Raw genomic sequence first — 21,290 nt, forward strand, 5'->3', positions numbered from 1 at the left:
ACCATAATGATTCTGCTGTGTCATCTTGGGGTCATGGAAGCAGCTCCACCAGTGTATGGTGTCCTTGTAAGGGATTCGATACTTGCAGAGATAATTGATATACATATATGTTGCTTTTCCTTTTTTTCTTTGATAAATCTGCTTCAATTGTTCATCCTCTTTACTTTAGAGAAGCTACAGCGAGAGAGAGCCTCTGTGTCAAAAGACCAATCGTACCCTCCCTGAGTTACTGTAATAGAGGAAGCAATCAAATATCATACACTAACCAAAATATGCAGATGTGTCTGAGGCAATTTAGGAAACCATATTTTAGGGGAATAAGAGTTGGAAAGAAAAAAAAGGATATGGATATAAATTGAATGAGACATTTGATGAATATTCAACCATTGTTCCTTGAGAATGTGACTCGCCACCTACCACTTCACTGGATGGGAAATCAAAAGGAAATAAGTCAAGCTCTTTGGAGTGCAGGCGTGGTGCAGTATTAAATGGCGTAATTAATAGTATTCTCACATATCTTGAGAAGTTATTAGAGTCGAGAAGTCACTTATAAAGAGACACTTGAATAGCGTGCAAAGATTTGTCACCATATGAGTAATGTAATACCTCATTTGAAACTGTTAACCCGAGTTAACAGAACAAGCACATTTGAGCTGTTACTGTATTAGTTAAGATTAAAATACATGACGGCAGATATATATATATATACATAGGTTAGACTGTATATAGTTTTTTCTTCAAACCATCCTATTTTTAACAAAACTCTGTCTTCAAAATCTTTACTTTATACAGAAAATAGAAGTACTGGTAAACAAATGGCTGTAAATTTGTCTGAGTACTAAACAAAACTTTTCAATGTGTCAGATAAATTATATCAACAAAGAGCAACTGCAGAAGAAGTTGACGTAATGAAGTGTTTAGAAAATGCTTAAAGGTAAACTGATGCAAAAAGTTTCAGATTATCTATATTTTTACTGAATATCAAGTTAACTCCAAAAATGTGGAAACTTCAAGATTACGATCGGATTGTCACAGGAATTCAAAAAACGGTGTCTGCTCAAGATATCCGCATGTAAATGACTTCTGGTGACTAATTACTCAAAGAAATGAGGGGGCTTGTTGACGAGAAACAAAATGGAAAACAAAACTACAAGAGGAAAGCAAAATGCAGAGGTGGTTAGCACCATTGTTCAAAGCACTGTCTTTTTTTTTAACCTGGAGACACTCACCCCACTGTAGACTCCATCTGTCTCTCTCACTCTCTTTCTCCATCTTTTCCTCCCCCGCCACATCCCCCCCTACCCCTCCTGCCTGCACACGACAGGTGTCTTTACCTCACAGCCCAGTTAGACCAGAGAGCCCCACAGACAAGGCATCCTTCAGAACCCCCCACCTCCCCAAACACGCACACAAACACACACATCCTGTCCTCCATTGTCTTCAAAACCCAGGTATAGTATTCTTCTGCTTGTAATTGAGGTCCACAGATTGCATTTGTGTAGCCTTCAGTCTTTACCGTAGCAGTTCCTCCAGATCTCTGTCCTCCGTTTTGCATTCCAGATTTTACACTTTCATGCCATGTTTCCTCTGTCTTTTTCTTTGTTTTTTATTTTGCGTTATTCAGCATCATTCCGTTTTTTTTAAGATTGTCTTTTGCAGTTGTCTTTTTTGGGGTTCTATAAACCTGAATTTTGATATTTCACATGTGAATGCGATGCATAGACTAGCTGGCTCATCTGTCTGTAGAGAAGTGTGCATAGACACACAATAATTCTCTGCATCCATTAGTAATGCAACTCTCTCTCTTTCTCTCTCTCTAAAATAAGTGCGCCCCTGCATTTCCACGCTTCTGAACATGTTCCTGTGTAATCACATTTTATATACTTCGTTTTTTTATCTGTTGTCAGTGGGTGGAGGGGGGCTGCATTTGCCACAGTAGGGGAATGTGGGTGTCATTGCTTTTTGCATGGATGTATAGATTGAGGAAGTGATAGAGCAATTGTGCATGCAGAGGTTTCTCACTTCCTACCAATACTTGCATTATCGTAGCAAAGGCGATTTATTTTGTACCGAGGTGAGATAAGATCCTTTTTTTTCGTCCTTCCATCCTTTTTCCTTTTTTTGTCACTCACACGTAATGCCTTCTTTTCTCTCTATCTCTCTCTTTCTCTCTTTTTCTCCTTCTCTTTCTCTCACTCAGTGACACAAATCAGCACGCTTAGAATAAACTGCATAAGTTATCTGCTACTTGGAAAGCAACGCATAAGGGAAAAGCAGAAGAAAAAAAAAGACAAAAAAAAAAGGATGGCGAGAGAGGGGAGAGGAGACTTCTATCACTTAATGAAAAATAGCTTCCCTTTTGGACAGAACTTCATAGGCTGCAATCAAGCCCCGGCCCCCTCTTCTTGACGTGCAATCGAGGCAAATCAAGTCAGCATCTATTAATAATATTTCCCTGGCTCCTTTCATTCCAGCGCATGTCCTACGACTGTCAGAGCCGTGATGGAGCACTGCCTTTATCTCAACCCCGGCCCGCTCTGTCACAGTGATAAACAATTCTAACAAGAATCAGAATAAAGATCTTCCCAGAAGACTCCAGGAGATAGAGGGGGCCCTTTTTTCTCATTTTCTAGACGGCAAAATTTAATCTAGTGGCTGGGCCGCCCCCCTCTCCCTCTCCCATCCTCTTTTTCTCCCCTCACAACCACCCTCCTTCTCCTTCCCTCCTCCACCTCCCTTCCTCCATCACCCTCCCTCCCCTCCTCTCTTTGCTTCTCCTCCACCCCATCCTCTTCGTTCCTCTTCCCCTTTCTCCCTCTCTCTTTTTCTTTTTTTTTCCAAGCGTCACATTCAAAGAGATGCAAATTTATCAGAGCCAGGGACCTGATCGACTCTGCGCGCAGCATGAATGTCAAAGCAGGCCCCTCAGAACCTGAGACACCTCCATCTAGGCGCGCTCGCAGGCCCTAATGAGGTTGGGATGGTCCGAAATGGAGCCAGCCAGCAGAGGCCTCTCCGTCCGTCCCTCCCTCCTTTGCCACCCACCCCATGCCCCCCCCCCCACCTGAGAAAATAACCCACGGTGGCTTCGTCTTGACGTGTAATCAAGACAGCATCCGCACAGCGGCAGATTTCTGCATAGCTTGCAGATTTCCACACCCAGGCTTGCAAATACACCTTTTTTTCTGCAGGGACAAGGAGGAATAAAGAACGTTCTGCAATTAAGTGATTGTTTTAATCACGAAACAGAAAAATATACACCCTGTTTATTTATTCTGTATAACCTGTCAATTTTAAGATAGTACTCTTCCATATAACTGGTAAAAAAACACAATAACCAATCAAGGGCTATATAACCAATCAAGTTAATTCATAATATATTCAAATAAAAATGGCCTAATTTGCATGTTTGATTTACCCTTGGTATCCTCCATACCGGCAAATATTAAGTGCACCTTCATGACAATGACGCAATGGCTACACATAACTTATAGGACAACCTACTGTTCTGTGATCGTTACAGTTCTCTAACTAAATACAGATTCCATTCGTTTTAGTACCTGCTCTGCACTGTCATGTACCTGTGCCCTGACAGTCCATTTACAAAGGTGACCAGCAGTCAGACCCAAGGAGGAGAGGGTGGTAGAGGGCTCTCTACCCCGTCATACTTAACAAGACTTGACAACTGCTGAGACCCTCTGTCAATGAGGTGAGAAGACATTGATCAGGTCTGCCAGTGTGGAAAACTTGGACATGTGCAGGTCACAAGGGTGGCTTGCGAGGTGACATCTTGGCCATTGCAAGGTAAAGTTGCTGATGTGGGCTAGATGGAAAAGTGATTATGTTCTACAATGTGGACATATGCACCAGAAGTTGGGCCTTAATTAGACAGGAATTTGTTTGACAGTGGACTGGACAGCATGGTAGGTTTTAAGTTGGTGTTCATTCATATCCAGTGATTTTACACAAAGATATGTGACCTATTGTAACAATAGCTATGGTAAATAGTTTTGAAAATTAGGAATCCAATCCAATTAGGAATTAATTAACTTGTGTTTTTACAGTTGCTTGTTCAAAAATGTTATTCACATAATGTTCACGACAAGTTGACATGCCCTTGACTTTCAGAATGTGTCCAATGTGACTGACATTAGGAATGTTTTGCTGTACATCAGCTGGCACAAAAACTCAACGCTTCAAGGAGACCCTTTCAAGGAGACCCATGACTGTCACTCTGTTTTGTCATATATTTCTCAGCCTTCATTGAGCACAGGCTTTCTTTTGTACTGTAGATTCCACACAGGTTCACCATCATCCACTTTCGCCAGTATCAAAAGCATTTTGTTTTCTTGTTTGTTACTGACCATGACAAACCCGCCAGCTGTTGTACAGTAAAACTGGGATCACTATACTGTATCCAGAAAAAACTAAATGTGGTCCCAGAAAGGGTTCATCTTCCAGGATAAAGCCTCTCTGATGGTAACTCTTGCACACAGATGGAGGTGTACAGCAAGATGGATTAAGTGTGAACAGTAGGTTGGCAGGCAAAGTGAACACCATAAAGGGTGTTGGATGGAGGGATAGAGGGATGGAGGAAGGACTGAGAGAAGGAGAGAGAGGAAGAAAGACATAGAGAGAGAGAAAGACAGACAGGGAGAAAGGGAGAGAAAGAGATGAAGGGAGGGAGAAGCATGAAAGGCTACTCAACAAACTGGACAGGTGAGGGATGACACAGCAGAGAGGAAGAGTAAATAAGGAAAGGAAAGAGAGAGGGGTGTAAAGGACGAGGAGGGGTCGGGAATGACAAAGGGAGAGTGGGGAGGGGTGGAGGTGCTGGGGGGAGATGGTACAGTGAGTGAGGGTGGGGGAGGGGGGTGTCTCTAGGAGCTGCTACACCCCGGGGGGGTCCTGCCTACTGGTATGTCCCCCCCCTCTCCACCTCCTCCCTCCCTCCATCTCCCTCTATCTCTTTCTCCTTCCCGAAGCCTTCCGTGACAGCTTCACACCGCGGATCAGTAGAGCCGGGGATCGTGCATCTAATCCATGCCACTTTTCTGATGCATTTTTAATTGTGTGGGAGAGCAGAGGGGAGGAGAGGAGAGGGAGATGAGGTGGATGCTGGGACAGAGATTGAGCTGTGGTGTATTTGGTCGCTTCCTGGGGGGTGGTGGAGCAGAAGGACTCTGGCACACCTCTTTATGTCATGCCAGTTGAGTTCGCTTGGTGACGGATAAGGCTATGCAGATGAGACCACCACGGCCAATCTCTATCCCACGGTGTCCTTCGGAGATGATTGACTTGTAGCGTCATCAACCTCGCAACTGTCCGTACATCTTCTTCCTGATATTTCTTTCCATTAGTGACAGCAAAGCAATTTTCAAGGCCTGGTTTTAGCCTAAACTTTGTTGCAAGTACTGACGTTTGGGGAGTGTTGGAAATAGAAAGTAATCCAGAAAGTAGAAGTGTCTGAATTAAGTCAGTACAAAATAGTTCAAAAGTATAACTTTTGTAGTTTTTTTTGTAGGTCTTCCATTGGCATTGGAACTGCACTATTATATGGGTACTTTACTGGACTTTCTTCAAGGTATTGCAAGAAAGTTATATAGTGACAAACATATGCTACAATATCAGCTGACAATATAACATAATAATTTATAGTAATCGAAGCTGTTGAAATCGTTCAACAAAGAGGGTCAGGTACATTTTCAGTCACAACAAGTATCACGTAATTGATATGGTGCAGAGGTCTGTGTGCTTCCTTTTTCCATGTGAAACACAGGATAATTCAGAGGTAACAGTCAGAGGTTGTCGGAGAACTGACATTTTCATTTGGTCCAAATTGCCAGCGGAGTAGCTTCAACAGTATCCCCAGCGTCAACCTGGGAGGACAGAAGTTCCCTGAAATTGCAGCTCTCTCCGTGCATATTAAAGAAACTTGTCATCTGGAAATTACACAAGAGTACAAAAGATAAGAGGCATGAGCCCTCAGGGGCAACTTTCCTACCCTTCAGAGTGGCTAAATTATAACCATAAAAATGTCCAATTTAGAGGAAAATGCTTGGTTTTACTGTGTTTTGCATAAAAGCCAGTGCATTTAAATCGCCCACACTGAAAAGACAAATAGGCAATCCATGCTAGAGTGAAAGTGACACTAGAAGTCGAACAAAAGGCAGGAAAAAGCATGTTATATGATGTCCATTAGGGATTGTGTTTTTTTAATGGACATCATTCATACAAAAGTACTTAAGTTTTTTTTTCTTTTTTTCTCAAGTTTTTTTAGCACATATAATTGGATTTGAATCTGAATTGTGGACTGGAATTGTGTCAAATCAGTACACAGTGAACACAAAAGGTAACTCAGTATATGGAGTGAACATTTGTCAATTGGTTTCTCAATGCCTAAAAAGCATGATCCGTTTAGCAAAAATATTCACTTTGCAATACTACAGACAAAACTACAAAATGAACTACTTAATTAAGTACAGCCTGTTGTTTTATTTTTGTGTAGAAATCTATCAAAATGTGGAAATATTATGATCAGTCATCTTCTTCTGAGGTGAAAATTAAGCTTTAAAGTTTGTCCAAACTTTTTAAATCCCATACTGATCCACCAACAGCATCATGCTTATCATCTCAGTTGTGGAACTAGCGAAACATGATGACAGTAAACCTCCATCTTGTCTAGAGTGCCCTTCCCTCGCTCCCCGTGGGTATGAATCCTGACTTCTTAAGCTAATGTACGTCTAGGGTTTTCTAGTTATACATGGAACAAGCATGCTTATTGGCCACTGCCTCTGTTGCATTAGTGGTTTTTGATTCCAGTATTGATAGATTAATATCACTTTATTAACTATCCTTAACTATTCTTTAAATACTGCATGCCCAAGAAGGCCTACATTTGGCCATGTGAAGCTACAATCAAGATATTTCTGTTGACCATATCAATAAACCACACTGCAAAACTTGATAGACTCTTAATAACACCTGCAGTATTGTATGTCCTGAAATGGGCATGCATCAATCAGCCACCCAAATTAATGTCGGATTAGGCTGCTGATCAACTTTTGAAACTTTTTGACTCATCTCCGGAAAAAGCAATTCATGGAAATACCTTGATATTTTGTGATGCTCTGCAGCTAAAGCGGATTTGCAAAGAGATACCGTGCTTCATTCCACAATGCCAAGCCACCAAATAGGTAAACAAGGGTGTGTGCTTTAGAAATAACACCTTGAGAATGGTCTGTGGTTCAACGTTACCCTCCTTTTCCAAAATATAATTTTACAAATCCTTCACAAAAATTATAATAACCCAGATAAGCTTGGGGCTTAAGTGATCCGTGGAATCAGTGGTTTGAGAGTTTAACATCAGTACCTCCAGAGGTAATTCTGATGCAAATATGTTTGAAGACTTGCAGATAAATGCCTTTGGGTGGTGAATGAGGTCCAGGTAGAAGTGGTATTTATACCTTTCACTGAGACAATCTATCCAGGAAATTCTGAGGGAAAAAACACACACAAATCCAAAACAAAATACTGATGGCAGCAGTGCTGACTCTTGGTGTATTGTGACAGGCTTTGTGCTATTGCAGGTGTGTATCATCCCCTGGTCCTCATCTCGTTCCTTCCCTCTTTCCCCATCACTGACTCTTTGCTCTGTCTTTAAGCTTTTCTTGTTCAAAGCATACATACATAATATGCCACTTTATCATAAAGTTTAAGAGTGGTTGTGCCAAACGTTGTCTGTGGGTCAATGGCTTGATTTCACATACTGCAAGTTAGGCATCCTCTTAAGTTGAGTCATTATTGTAAAACAATGGGAAGATCTATCTGGCAGACACCCAAGGTGTCGTCAGTGCATTTGGTCCCTGAACTCTTTTACAGTATGTACCATAGCATGAATTACTAGACATTAGAATCCTCTAGACCTCCACCCGCATCCCCCAACAGATTCACTTTCCCTCAAAGGCCGTCACTAGCCATTTTAAGCTTTTGCTTATACAGTAATTGCCTTGACAAACCCCGGCCTCATCTCAATTAGCACCTGAATAGGGGCTGTGGTGGATTTAATATAAGCCCTTAGCGCGCTAGCATAATGTAGGTGATGGGTAAAACGCAATTGAATCCCTAAGTGCCTGCACCCACTTTGTTTGCCAATCAACTGTGGACCACGGGAGCTTTTGTTTTCACAGCATACCTTTCAGTTATCCTAATGGAACAAGTATTCCATCACACCTCCCTCCCCGATCATAGTTGGTGGGGTACTGGGTGAAAATGGAAGTGTGTGAGGAGTATTTTATGTATTTATTTTGTTGAGGCACAGTAATGTAAAAAAAAAAATATATATTAAAATCACAGAGATCTAATTGGAGACAGTTTATGATCAAATTGAATTTGGAGGTGGTTGCTACTTGTGTGTGTGTGTGTGTGTGTGGGGGGGGGGGGTGCAGAAGGGGTTTTAAATGCAGAGCAATGTGCTGGTGGACTTCCAGCAGAGAGGATAAGGAGAACGGATGGGATATGGTTCATCTTTGAGACTCACTCGTTACAGTGTGTGTGTGCATGGGTGCGCGAGGGGGGCACACACCACTGTCCCCTCCCCAGATACCTGACCCTTGGATATTTCCAGGGACTACAGGCCCAACTGTTGTGTGTGTGTGTCTGAATTGCATGGGAAAACTGATGTAAGTGCATGTTCAGATGCGTTGTGCTTATGTACTGTGCGCTCACTCATGTGCCCCTGCCACTATCGGACACAGCCAGTGAAGATTTATTCCGAGCAGTGTCATCTCTTCCCAGCCTTCATCTCGGCATTCCGAGGGGACTGTGTCGCAGCCTGAGGGATGAGGAATGGCCTTAATGAAGTTGGACAAGCCGGAATACATGCATAAGAACGATTTTAAATATTGATATGATGTCACAATGTAGCCGCATACATTGGAATGGTGAATCGGTTAGCGCTTGACGGCCCTCATTCTAATATAGAGGGCTGGGGAATGATTAGCCTCATCAGAATTGATTGTGTATTCCGAGGGAGGCGCAAACACACATAGACAGCATTTGAATCAATTTGAGGCTTACTGTATCACTTGCTTTGCGACTCCCTGGAACGGACACTTTTTATTAATTTATTTTCGGACTGTAAATTATTCAGGGGCACATGTAATTAACAGCTTCTGAATTTATATCGCACTGCCATGCAAAGTATTAATGGGGGTTTATTAAAAAGCTTCATCAAGCGACAGAAGGCGGCTTTCAGAGGACAGAAATAAATGGTTGTGTAATTGTTCAAAGCGGCACAGTGGCGATACATGGTGGACAATGGCCCTTGCAGTTCCAGGTCATGACACGACCAATACACCCTGATCTCGCAGGTGAACTTTGACCTTAACCACTGTACAGCAGTGTGGGCATACAGCCTTTTACTCTTGCATATACTGCTTAAGAAAGAACGAGCGCATTCTAGGCAAAGTGGAGATGTGAGGAAGGTCGAGCAAGCCCAACATAGTAGTTAAACCAGTTTGGATCGGAGTTGGGTGGGAAGGAGCTGAAGATTGGGTAGAAGAAGAAAGATGGAAGCAGGGATGTGGGGATAGTGTTTGAACACCCCAACAACATGAGAGACATACTGTACAGTAAGTTTCCAGGCTGTGTATCGACAGATAGTGAAGAGCTCCCCGGCTCGTTTACTTTGAGGCCGGCGGTTAAAATAAATCTGGAGGTCAAACTTCAGGCTCATCCACCCAGGCGTGGGTCACTGTTAAATTATTCACTGGGCCTGAGGGTGCAGAGACGGACCAGATCAAGAAAGTCGAGTGATGCCAGTTTTACTCGCCGGAGACTCTGCTGCATCCAGTCCAAAGTATGTAAACACCATCCGTTTTCAGCCTGGCTGGAACCACAGACACTTGTTTATTTAAATCCTCCGTGACTCGCCGTGGAAGTTTTGAAAAACAGATAGTCAAATAACATATTTCTTCGCTCCGTCGCGACATGGGGGAAAAAAGGGAGATTTTTTCGCCTACAGCCTGAGCTGGCCCTTGATCTCATTAGTCAGATTGATCAATTAGTCTGTTTTTAATGCGTGTTATTTTCTATATTTGTCTGATGTGTTGTATACTGATGGGTTGAGAGATGCTGAGGGCCCAGATGATGTTACCCAGATGCAATGTACTGAGTTACTGTATGTATACAGTTCACTATTTGCATTTGGGGTCAACTAATGCTGCTTATGTTTGTGTTGAAACTAGGTTTTTCTTTTTTTAATGTACATTTTAATTTACATCGTCAAAATGTACAGCATATCTGAATTTGTGTATGTTTTTATAGTTTGTATTAGGCTAACAGTGGACTTTATGTGTTAAACAATATATCACTCTGTCAATTCAAAATGTTGGTTCATAGGGGCAAAGAATGGTTCTGAGTGAATGAAAGAACTGAATTGCACTGATCAGACATAGTCTAACACTCAATGAGACCCATTGAACCGGTTAACACACTCACATGGAGCACTGTGTATTAATAGGCCTATAGTGCACACACAGTACATGTACATGAGTCACACAGGGGGTGCAGTGTATAGCTCTGAGCATATCCATATCCCGTTCCAATTCCAGGTCCCATGACTGGTACCCTCTCAGGCCATATACGGCACCAGCCTTATTAATCCCAGCCAAGAGTCAATTTCAATCACTGGCCCTGGTGCGTTGAGTACATTTACCTCCATTGAGTTTCTCACTTCTCTCCTGGTTCTCTCGACTCTGAGGCGAGGCATAGCCAGGGTTAACATGCTAATTCCGTTTTATGAGGTCTGACGGAGCCCACTCTCCAACACTTACATCTGTTCAACAATTATTAGACCGTTTTTGTCATAAAAAATTCAACACCCGCGAGTGTCGCACGAGTGGAACCTGAAAATGTATGCAGCAAATGGAATAGTTAATTTCTCATAGGAACAGGGAAAAGGCTAGAAATACAGATTTACTTTAAGATTCTCCAATTAGGTACGCCATATCGGGCTGACTTTGTCTCCTGGTTAACCCAGTGGACTGGGGAGAGGTACCCTGTCTCTCTGGATCACCAACTCCAATGAAGGTTCAGCAGTGTGCACTTTTAGCCAGGGATGAAGTCTGCATTACAAGCCTGAGCATATTCCCACAGCAATTTTTCAACTGAAATCAATGATAGTACAATGCAGGTTTTATCAATCAGTTCTTAAAGCGAGTGTTTTAAGAAATGCATGTGTGTGTGTGTGTGTGTGTGTGTGTGTGTGTGCGTGTGTGGGTGTGTGCATGTGTGTGTATGTACCTGTCACTGTCCACTCATCCCTTAACTGCAGGATACCGTGCAAGCGTATGAGACCCATTGTCCAATGTCCATAATGAACCATTGACTATCATGCTCAAGCCATATCATTTACATAGTGCTGTTTGAAATATGTGTGAAATAGTGTGAAAGAAATGTTAAAGTCACTCTAATTTGCAACATAATGCAATTACAGGCCCTTAATTGATGAATCTACTTTGTCATGTCCATACTGGGAAACAGTAGGGGTACCTACAGTGACAGATATCTTTAATAAAGTTGGCCCCTACATGTCGGAATATATGAACTTAATTACATTGGCTGGAAAAAGTCTGTAATCACCATGACTGTCTTTTTCCAGACAAAAACATTGCTGTCAAAATACATACAGACTACACATTGTATATATTGATTTATGATTTTATTTAATGAGAATATGAATAAGGAAAATACTTTTCTCCTTAAGAACAAGGACATCAAACACAGACAAATATTATATGTCCCTAGTGTTATAATATATATATGTAACTATATATATAAACATATTCAGTTTGTAACAGACCATACTTACCATATTATTATGTGAGCATCACATACTGTTACCGTGAAAGAGAGAAGAAGTGCTACACTTAGTGTTAGTAAATACAGTACATACCTGCTGTTGAATATTCTAAATATTCTTCCCATGATAATGATGGTGGGTGAGGGTGAGGTGATGAATATCTTCTCCTGCTTTAATGGGAAGCCCATTCAGATGAGGGTCCAGAGAACTAGGCCACGACCACCTTGCGCTTTCACCCTGGAAAGTGTAATTCCCTCAATCCCTTCACACACACACCACCAGCCCCAACTGACAGGCTGGAGGGATGACCCTGAGAATCACATTATGTATATTTCTTAGCGAACACCCCCTTCCTCTCGTTCTGCATTTGCATGTAGAAGACAGTTAAAATAAGGCCATAAATCAGCTGCAAACATATAAATGGATTTGCGGGAGATTGAAACCCTCGGCCGGTCTCTTGAGCAAATATTTCAAGCCCCCTGTCTGAGAGATATCCACTGTCATTAACTCGCCTGGCGCTTCTGACCACTCAGCTGCTGTGTTTCCTTCATTACATGACCAAGGGAATGACTGGAGCCCTGGCTGCCCAGATTCATCTACCTGAGCATCTCAAACACGCTTCGACACTGGGCATAAATGGTTAATTTCAAATATGAGGGTTTATCTCTTCTTTTTTTGACATTTTCAAGATGTTTAATGGTCAGGGAAAAACTGACTCAACTGAAACATTTCACAGTAACTTTACGTAAGCAAATAGTTGGTTGATAAGAAGTGTGAAACAGATACATTCTAAATATAATTATGCCAATTATCATGAACCCTCGATGAGGAAGGTGTATGTTTTTGATTTGATTGAGTACTGCATATTTTAGTGGCTCTTAGGCCTGGGTTTGGTCGAAACTGTGCTCCTATTCCTTTTTACTGAGCAGATATAAAGGGTGACAAAAAAAAAAACAAGCAGGCAAGCATCACATGACTACATGGCAGCACTGTGAACTACAAAACCCATCAAGAAGATAGCGAATGACCCTAGGCCAAAGCAGACATCTGCAGATAGGGGCCAGCAAGCATCTGGATCACCATGGTGTGACAATTTGTTGCATTAAGTAAAGGGGTTAGATAGCTAATCAGTGGAAAGAAATGACCCTTATTGTCGGTTGGCAGTCAGAGAGGGCACAAGTTAACCAAACACACAGGCCTTATTTCAGAGGAGAGCTCAGTCTAGACAGTGGCCAGAGTTTAATTACATTAGGGTTTATGCAAAGCTAATTCACTTGAAGAGATTAAAAGGCTTCTCTGTAAGTGTTACTGCAGGACTACTGAGGAGAGAAAAGAAGGAGAAGGAGATGGAGGACTGATGGAGGTGAATCGTCGTTTTTCATTCAACATGGAGCGGTATTTCATACCTCCACTACTTTGGACAAATTAGGTCAAGATGTTTGAAACATCTCAAATTGAATACTTACTCGTTATATTCCTCCAAAACTCTATTCCAAAAGTTTAGCGAAACTTATGTCTCAGTCTGCCTTACCTCCTTTACGTAGGGTAGTTCGTCCAAATGTCTCACCAGTTTCGAGAACGAAAGACAGACCAGCTTAGGGTTGTGTTGTCAGAAGCACACAGCTGCCTCTTTGTCATCATATCCAACATCCGACATGTTGAGGCGAGCTCATTTCAAGTCAATCCAGACCATCAACTAGAGAAGTCCAGATGTTCCACAGCATCTGACTCTGCGAAAGCATGGCATGTCCAGTCACAAAGCCAGCACAGCCTATGTTAGCCAACACCTGCCTCTGCAGATGGTCCGCCTAGGGTTCCGTTCCAGTGCGTCCATCGGCATATTTACACACACCTAAAGCAGGATCATGTTGTGTGGGGTTTGTCTATCATAGATGTGTTCAAAGACACCCTGTGCTGCTCACGTAATCAGGCACACATATGGTCCTTGCACAGCAAAGCAGGACAGTTCCCTGACAGGGTTTCCAGTGGGGCATTGAGTAAAGACATACTGCTCATGGGAAAGCTGCAAAGAAGTTAGGGTTAGATACTGGCTTGGATTTAATATGCAATGCTGAACTGTATGTAGCTTCATATAAATCATATTTGAATGTGGTCAAATACTTGTAAATGAATGTGGTAAAGATAAATACTACTACCACTACAAGCCTTTCTAAATTCCATCTGTGATTTCACAATTGTTTTGTTTGTGGATATGTAATAATTTTTTTGAGGAATTATTCATCTTAAATGCATGCTTTCAGAGTGGCCCTGAAAAACAGACAACATCATCAAACAAGCAATCGCCCATTTTTCTATTGTCTGGTGCACTTGTGATGGGGATTGTATCTAATAGGGATTTTGTGAATTTCTGAGTACAAAGTCAGTGTTGATCAATTTGGAGTTATTGCAGTTGCAATGGTTCTGAGCAGTGCATAAACAATGAGACAAGTTAACCAACAGTCCATACCTAAAATGTTTCGGTACTCAAATGGAGGGTGCAAAGGTTTTTAGCCGCATGGGTGAAAACATTTAAGATCTCCACTACTGGGTGTTGTGGATATCCTCCTAAAAATTCCTGCCACCCAATACGGGTGTGCTGAGATGCACGTAATCAGTGCACAGGGATTTTGGGAGCCCTTTTGGGGAGGCCTCTGTCAAAGTATTTGGGCAATGTGTAAATGCCTGGATGGTGCCCAATATTTTTTGTCAAGCTCAAATAATCTACTTTTTCACACTTTAGGCATGTGCAAAACTTAGATGCCATTTCACTTCTATTGTCACTGCTGATCTGTGTCAAAGTAAACATGTTGGGGTCCATGAAAGCTTCTTACTCTACTTGAAACAAAAATAATAGTTTCAATAAATTGTCTATGACACACGTCCATTTGCCATTTCTGGATATTGTGAATCATACTCGGGAGAGGTGGAGGGAGACTATTTGTCTAAGCTCATGAGTTGCTGTTTACTATTTCATGATGTCTATATGTGCCTCTCAAAAGAAGAAAATAAATGAAAACACATTACTCTTTAATTAAAATCAAAGCATGGCGAGTGACACATTGCAGCCATGTAAATACAGAAATCACGCTGCTAGCTCTTTTTATTATTTATGGGAGTGGACTTGGAGTCACATTTCATTAAAGAGCAGAGGAGGCGGAGAGGTCAGAGGCAGTTTGCGTTCGCGTGACAAAGGAGAACCTAAAGCTTGTTGGACAACACGTATTATTTCCCAGGCCCCTCGCTGTGACACTGGCAGCATGATTGGCATCCCGGCTATTGTTTTAGTGCCGAAACTTCTGGAGTCACAGATGTCAGGATATCCTCAGCCTCAACCACTGACAAGCTGTCAAAGACACAGTCGAACAGTGACTTCGACAATATGGGCCCATACCAACAGCTAATTTGTCCCTCGTCGTTAAGCTGGCCTTTGTTCTGTCAATACAGTTACTTAGACGTGTGGGTCCATTGGAGTAAGATGGCCCATAAAGAAACGATGACAGTGAAATGTTGAGTGTATTTGACCACAATCATAAAAGTGGATGGGAATTTATTCTGGGAAGCGTTGGGACTGGGGGTGGTGTGTGTGTGTGTGTGTGTGTGTATGTGTGTGTGGGGGGGTCTCTTTTATGTTGAATCTGCCTTTGTTTATTTTTCCACATTGGCTCGGTGCCAGTCACTAATTTCTCCTGGTGAGGAGCCATCTTTGCATTTGAGCTTATTCCATCATACAACACACGTGTGTCTCCAAGGACTCTTTGGGCATAAATATGATTGATATTTCAGTTTCAGACTTGAAAATATGATATTTAATTACTTTGGTGGGGAAAACAGATTCATCCCAGTGTGAGTTATGGACAATCTTCTCCATGAGTGGAATAAATACCAGATCAAGTGAGTGATGTAGGTATAAATCTTACTCTAATGCAAAGGTCTGATGAATATGAAGCTTAACATGCAAATGTGTCTCAAAACATCAGTAAGAATGGCTAAGGGTGGTCATAACATTGTCACTTAGACCTGTCTATAGCCATATTTACTTCATGGCTAAAAACACAATTGGAGGGCTATTGAGTTTGTATTAGTAAAGTTATAGAAATGTCCTGGATTTGAGTATCACATTAACTGTATGTGTCTCGTGAAGGTGAAATAGAGTTAATAGTGCAAATAAGCACCTTTGGAGACATGCAAATGGAGATGGTTGCAAATGGAATTTTTACAATATCAAGCCTTGTTAGCGCGTGAGTAGCAAACACTATGGACAATCAAGACACCTTGTCACTTTCTTTTTTATCTGTGTCTTCTTGTGAAGAAAAAGCACTTTGAATCCGCTAGTTTCTCTGCATTTACATAACAAAGCCCAGCAGAATAAGGTAGGAGCGATGTGATGAACGAACCACCCTCCACCACTCTTCTGAATACCCATCAACATGCCTAATCTACACACTCCAGCACTCTCTCTCTCTCTCTCTCTCTCTCTCTCGCTCTCACACACACACACACACGTACACCCACACACACACACTGCATAGGACGCACTTCGCAAGTAGAAAATCACAATGTTACAACTACTCACATGCACACACAAATTCACACACACCAATACACATACATTCTCCCACACACACAGGCACCCATTTTATCTCTCAATGCAAGTATCTGACAACGAAACCTAAAAGATCTTCCAAACCCAGCATCGCAGCAGAACTGCAAAGTCAGCAAAATAAATTGAAAGCAGTAAAAGAAAGTCAAAAAGAAAGAAAAAAAAGAGAGAGGGAGGAATCACCTCTTCCCACTTTACAACTACAATCCACACTGCCACCTACATACAGTACCCCCCTCCCCCCCTCCACACAGCTCTCCACTTGGAAGGAAACAGTATGAAATGACATTATGCATATGAAAATGTCCAGAAAGATGGTTGATTTATGTATGCATTAGATGCAAATTCTATTACGGGACACAAGGCAGTTGTGAGATTTCTCTCTGAACACTTGGCTGCCCTGATCAAACCCATCTCATTAATTCAGACAAGGGGAGAAAGATAGAGGGAGAATTGGAGGAAATTTACAACCCCGGACATAGATTTAACCACAAAAAAGAAAAGTGTGTGTGTGTGTGTGTTGGGGGAGGGGTGGGGTTGCATTCAACCCTTTGAGTCCATTGTAGCTGACTGCCCGGAGGGATGTCTGGCAAAGAGGTCGACCAGCAGAGACACAGCAGGCCAGGTTCTAGAATATTTGGACCAGGACTGATGCACCACTTCAGTTTCAGTGGGGCTAAAGGTTTGTTAATACAATCCTGCATGTACACTGTGTTCAGGCTGCATGTCATGTAGATATGTACAGAAGAGATACAGACATGGTAGAAAAAGCGTTGAGTGTCACACTTTGATCATATTTCATGCTGGCAATGTCACGAGTAATGTCATTCCAGATCTATTGCATTAAACATTTGAGAACTCATGATAGATCTGAGATGATGCCTAACGAAGGCAGTGCGTGATTCTTCTAACACAGGATGAAGAAACACTGTATCATTACATTTGCAAAATACCGTCAGTACTTTGAGACTGGTATGCAGTGGTGTTGTAAGGCGCTGTCCTGGGCTTTTTATGCATCCGCCTTAGTTCTCCCCTAACCTCCTCGTGCAGCCTCCCTATGATTGAGGTCAGCCAAGGAATTCTTTACTGGCCTAACTAATGTGATTGCATCAGAGCAATACCCTTAAACTACACCAGGCCCCTGATCTGCATACTAATTGGCCACACTGTCCTTGACACTGACCTTGGAAGAGGCCTCTTCCATCTCCCCTAAGGGGGGTGGCGGCGTTGGACCAGGATGAGGACGGGAGGGGAGGGCGGGGGGGCGTAGCGGAAAGGAAAATACGATGTCCATTCGTTGCCATGCAAAGACACCCTTGTGAGCCCCCCCCTGCCAACACCCCCCCTCGTCACCTTCTCTCTATCTTCTCTCTCTATCTTCTCTCTCCCTCTCTCTCTCACTTTTGCTCCTCTTCCCTCTCTCTGTCTATGCATCAATGCAAATGATAACAATGACCGGGGCTTTATTCCAGGGGGGGGTAAGCCTGCGTGACCTTCTGTGACGGGGAACAGCAGAGACAAAAGGCCATTTCTCTCAGACTGCACACATGGACACAGTCAAGTCACTCTCCATCCATCCTGTCTGTCTGTCTACCTGTCTGCCTGACTCCACCCTGAACTAATCCAAGGATGTGGGGATGGGGGGACGGGGAGTGTGGTGCAAAACGATGCAATATTTTGGAATTTTAAAGAATGGAGATTTGATAAAATGTAGAATAATACCAGGATGTTGTTCGTGACAGTGTGCAATACTGCCTTTGGTTTCTGTGATGTTTGATATAGCGTGTGTTTCTTAATGAATGCAGAGTGTCTACGAGTCCTGTGTGAAATTCACAATTACATTTTCAGTTCTTATTTGATAACAAATTACAATGTAATGTGGCACTAGTGGTAGTACCACAAACACTTCATATGTTAGTACACAATTAAATGTAAATGACCTACATGACCAGTGTGCATGCACAATCTGTATGTTCTGAACCTGTGTGATCAAAGAGGGGTGCAGATGTTTAAGCAGGTGAACAGAAGGTCAATGTTATTCCTCAGTGAAGTCTTAACTCTGGAAAGTACTTGTGCTGGGTATTCTGCATAATACTATATCCACACCTAGTGGGGGTCAACACCTTAGGGAGAAACAGAGTGTTCACCAGGTATATTGGACCATGTAACTCTACTGAGCAAAGTTCTGCACTTACGATGTTGTGCTGTTTTACCTGAACCCCCCAAAAATGTCATCATGGTTCCTTTACAAAAATGGTTGTCTAGAGTTCTGTCTGTTTTTTATAAGTATTCATAGGAAAGCATTTCGTCATCAAAAATAGCATTGTTCATACTGTATACCGTGATAATCAATGCATACAAGTGGGTTTCAAAGCAGATTTGTTGGACAACCCTCTCAGAAAGAACAGGTTATCGCAAAACAGATGCATTCGCCCCGGTGGTGAGTGTTCACCAGTTGAGTGTGGTTGTCTCGAATATTCTGAATACAAAGAAAGGGAGGGAAAAACGGAAATCCCATCAACCAAATGTATGTGCTGTAGGTTCCAGATCGCATGCTGAGTTCTGCGCGTGGGATTTTCTCTATGTTACACATGGATAAACCAACAGGCTGAGAGAAGAGTGTGTATGTTTCACGCTATGCGGAGGTGTTTTATCTCAGCATTGGGTGTTTCATTGTAGAAATACGAATAGTGAACAACAACCACCACAACACACACCTTTTGTTTGAGCTAAAAATAAAAAGAATATTTGGTTTACATATTTTGGTTGAACTTTTAGAAAACTGCCTTCATGTGTTGTGATTCCAGACGCATGGTGACATGATTAATCCAGTTATCCTTCTGGGATGGGAGGATTTTGCTACCTTTTAATGGGGTCCCCTAAGACAAATTCTTTTTTGTATCTGCATGGTTCTGCTTGGCTGAAAATGGGAACCTTTCAACCACTACCCCTTCTGCGTTGATCTTGAAGCGAGGTGGAAAGATTTTACCGTCGCACTCCTGCCCCTGGGACAGCCATGCATTACACAGTCAAATCTCCTCTCTCTGAAAGCCAAGCCCCACTTCCCCTTAATGTGTGGCAATTTGCCAGATCTCATTGACAAGGTAAGTGTTGATTTCAGTGCTATGATAGGCAAAGCAAAGGAGGGAAACTTCAGAACAATGGTATACAGCTTTCCTTTGGAGTCCCCTCCCTCCCCTGTTCCATGGAAAGGGAGAAAAGTGTCAAGTTTGTGACAAGTGAATAGTTTATTTTTCCCTCCTTTCTTTGTGATGGCTTCTACAACCGAAAGTTTGTTGTGTTTTGTTCTTCAGATAGTTTGACCTACTTAGGTGCCTTTCACACCTTAAAGGTGGAGCTTGAAGTCTCACATTCAGGAAGACTAAAACAGTTCGTAGTATGGCATGACAGGCATACTACTCTTACTGATAGGATATATATTTATCAATTATAAGTCTTTTTTTTTGCTGGAAAATAAGTTGTTTACAATTACAACTACTGCAGTTGTGCAGAGTGTTTATTGTGCCAGAAGTAATGAAAATGGGGGGGGAAACATAATTGAAAGTGTGTTGTTTTTTTTTTGTTTTTTTTTAAGTACTGTATATAGGGTTGGCTGATTATAATTTTCTTACTGCATTTGTTTGTTTTGGAGTATCCTTGATTCAGGAGTAATTCAAGGTCATGTCTAATTACATTGCAATTACATTTTGGATTGATGCTGTAGGTTTCTAAAATAAAACAATTGAATCTAAATTAATTCAGAACAACAAACCCCACGTTATAATCATTATCTGTGCCTTTATGTTTTTTATTTTCAGATCATAAAGATCGAATCTTTTTAATCTGTTCAGTGTCTTTGGCATTGTAGACTATTAATTGAGGACACCTATTTGAAAAGACATAGGGCCTCATGTACTAACGCTTTTGCGCCCACTTCAGGCGTATTTGTTTCGCAATTTGCGCGTAAAAGCATGGCGAGGTATGTACAAACATGCCGCACTGAGGTAAAAGCGCAGACTGCCTGTCGCGGGAACTGAAAATGGCAAATTGCGCTTTTCCGTGTCATGCATATGCATTCACGGGAGGGTCAATGCGAAAGTGGGAGTTTCCCATAAAGAGATGGGAGGGGATGCGTAAAGTGCACCTAATTATGTATTCCGCGGTATGTACAAAACCCACTTGTGAAAGCGCAACTCTATTTTGCGGTGAAAATTCTCCGCCTGTTAAAAGCAGGCGTAAACCAGGATGCGCATATGCCTCCTAGTGAAATTGCAGCCGTAACCCGAACAAGACGAAGACATAGTAGGCAAAATAATGTTTGCCACAAGGATCACACTTTTTGAGTTGAGTGAACACGAAATCATTACGCGTTACAGATTAAGCAGCCATGCAATATTACAGTTACTGGAAGAAATCAAAGATTACATCGAATCTCCGACTCAGCGTTCACATTCCATTCCAGCAGTTGTTAAACTCTTCGCTACATTACAAATATTGGCATCAATAAAACAGTCATTGCTGTTTTGACTTTGGTGGCTGATCCATGATAGAGAAAAAGAAGGAGGCCCATTCAATTGCGCGTTTAAATGCTCGCAATGTACGGTATAGTGGGTGGAGAAAAGCGCTGATTACCTGATGACCTGCAGGTTTCGTAAATACGACGTGAACTGAAGTATCACAGAGTGCGCAATCTGCGGGTTGGCCATGGCGCTAATAACGCTACGTTTGCGAATGCACGTACATGAGGCCAATAGTGCTCAATTGTAGTTTTGGATTAAAAAGTTAAATAAAACATTAAACAAAATGTGAGACATGTTGCATTACATC

General features: G+C 42.0%; 1 protein-coding gene across 1 annotated transcript in view; it reads right to left on the bottom strand.

Annotated features, from left to right (window-relative positions):
• Positions 1-21,290, bottom strand: part of vrk1 (VRK serine/threonine kinase 1) — a 121,930-nt gene that overhangs the window by 29,608 nt on the left and 71,032 nt on the right. The gene's annotated exons all lie outside the window — the stretch shown is intronic.

Source organism: Osmerus eperlanus, chromosome 9 (assembly GCF_963692335.1).
Source record: "Osmerus eperlanus chromosome 9, fOsmEpe2.1, whole genome shotgun sequence".
NCBI lineage: Eukaryota > Metazoa > Chordata > Actinopteri > Osmeriformes > Osmeridae > Osmerus > Osmerus eperlanus.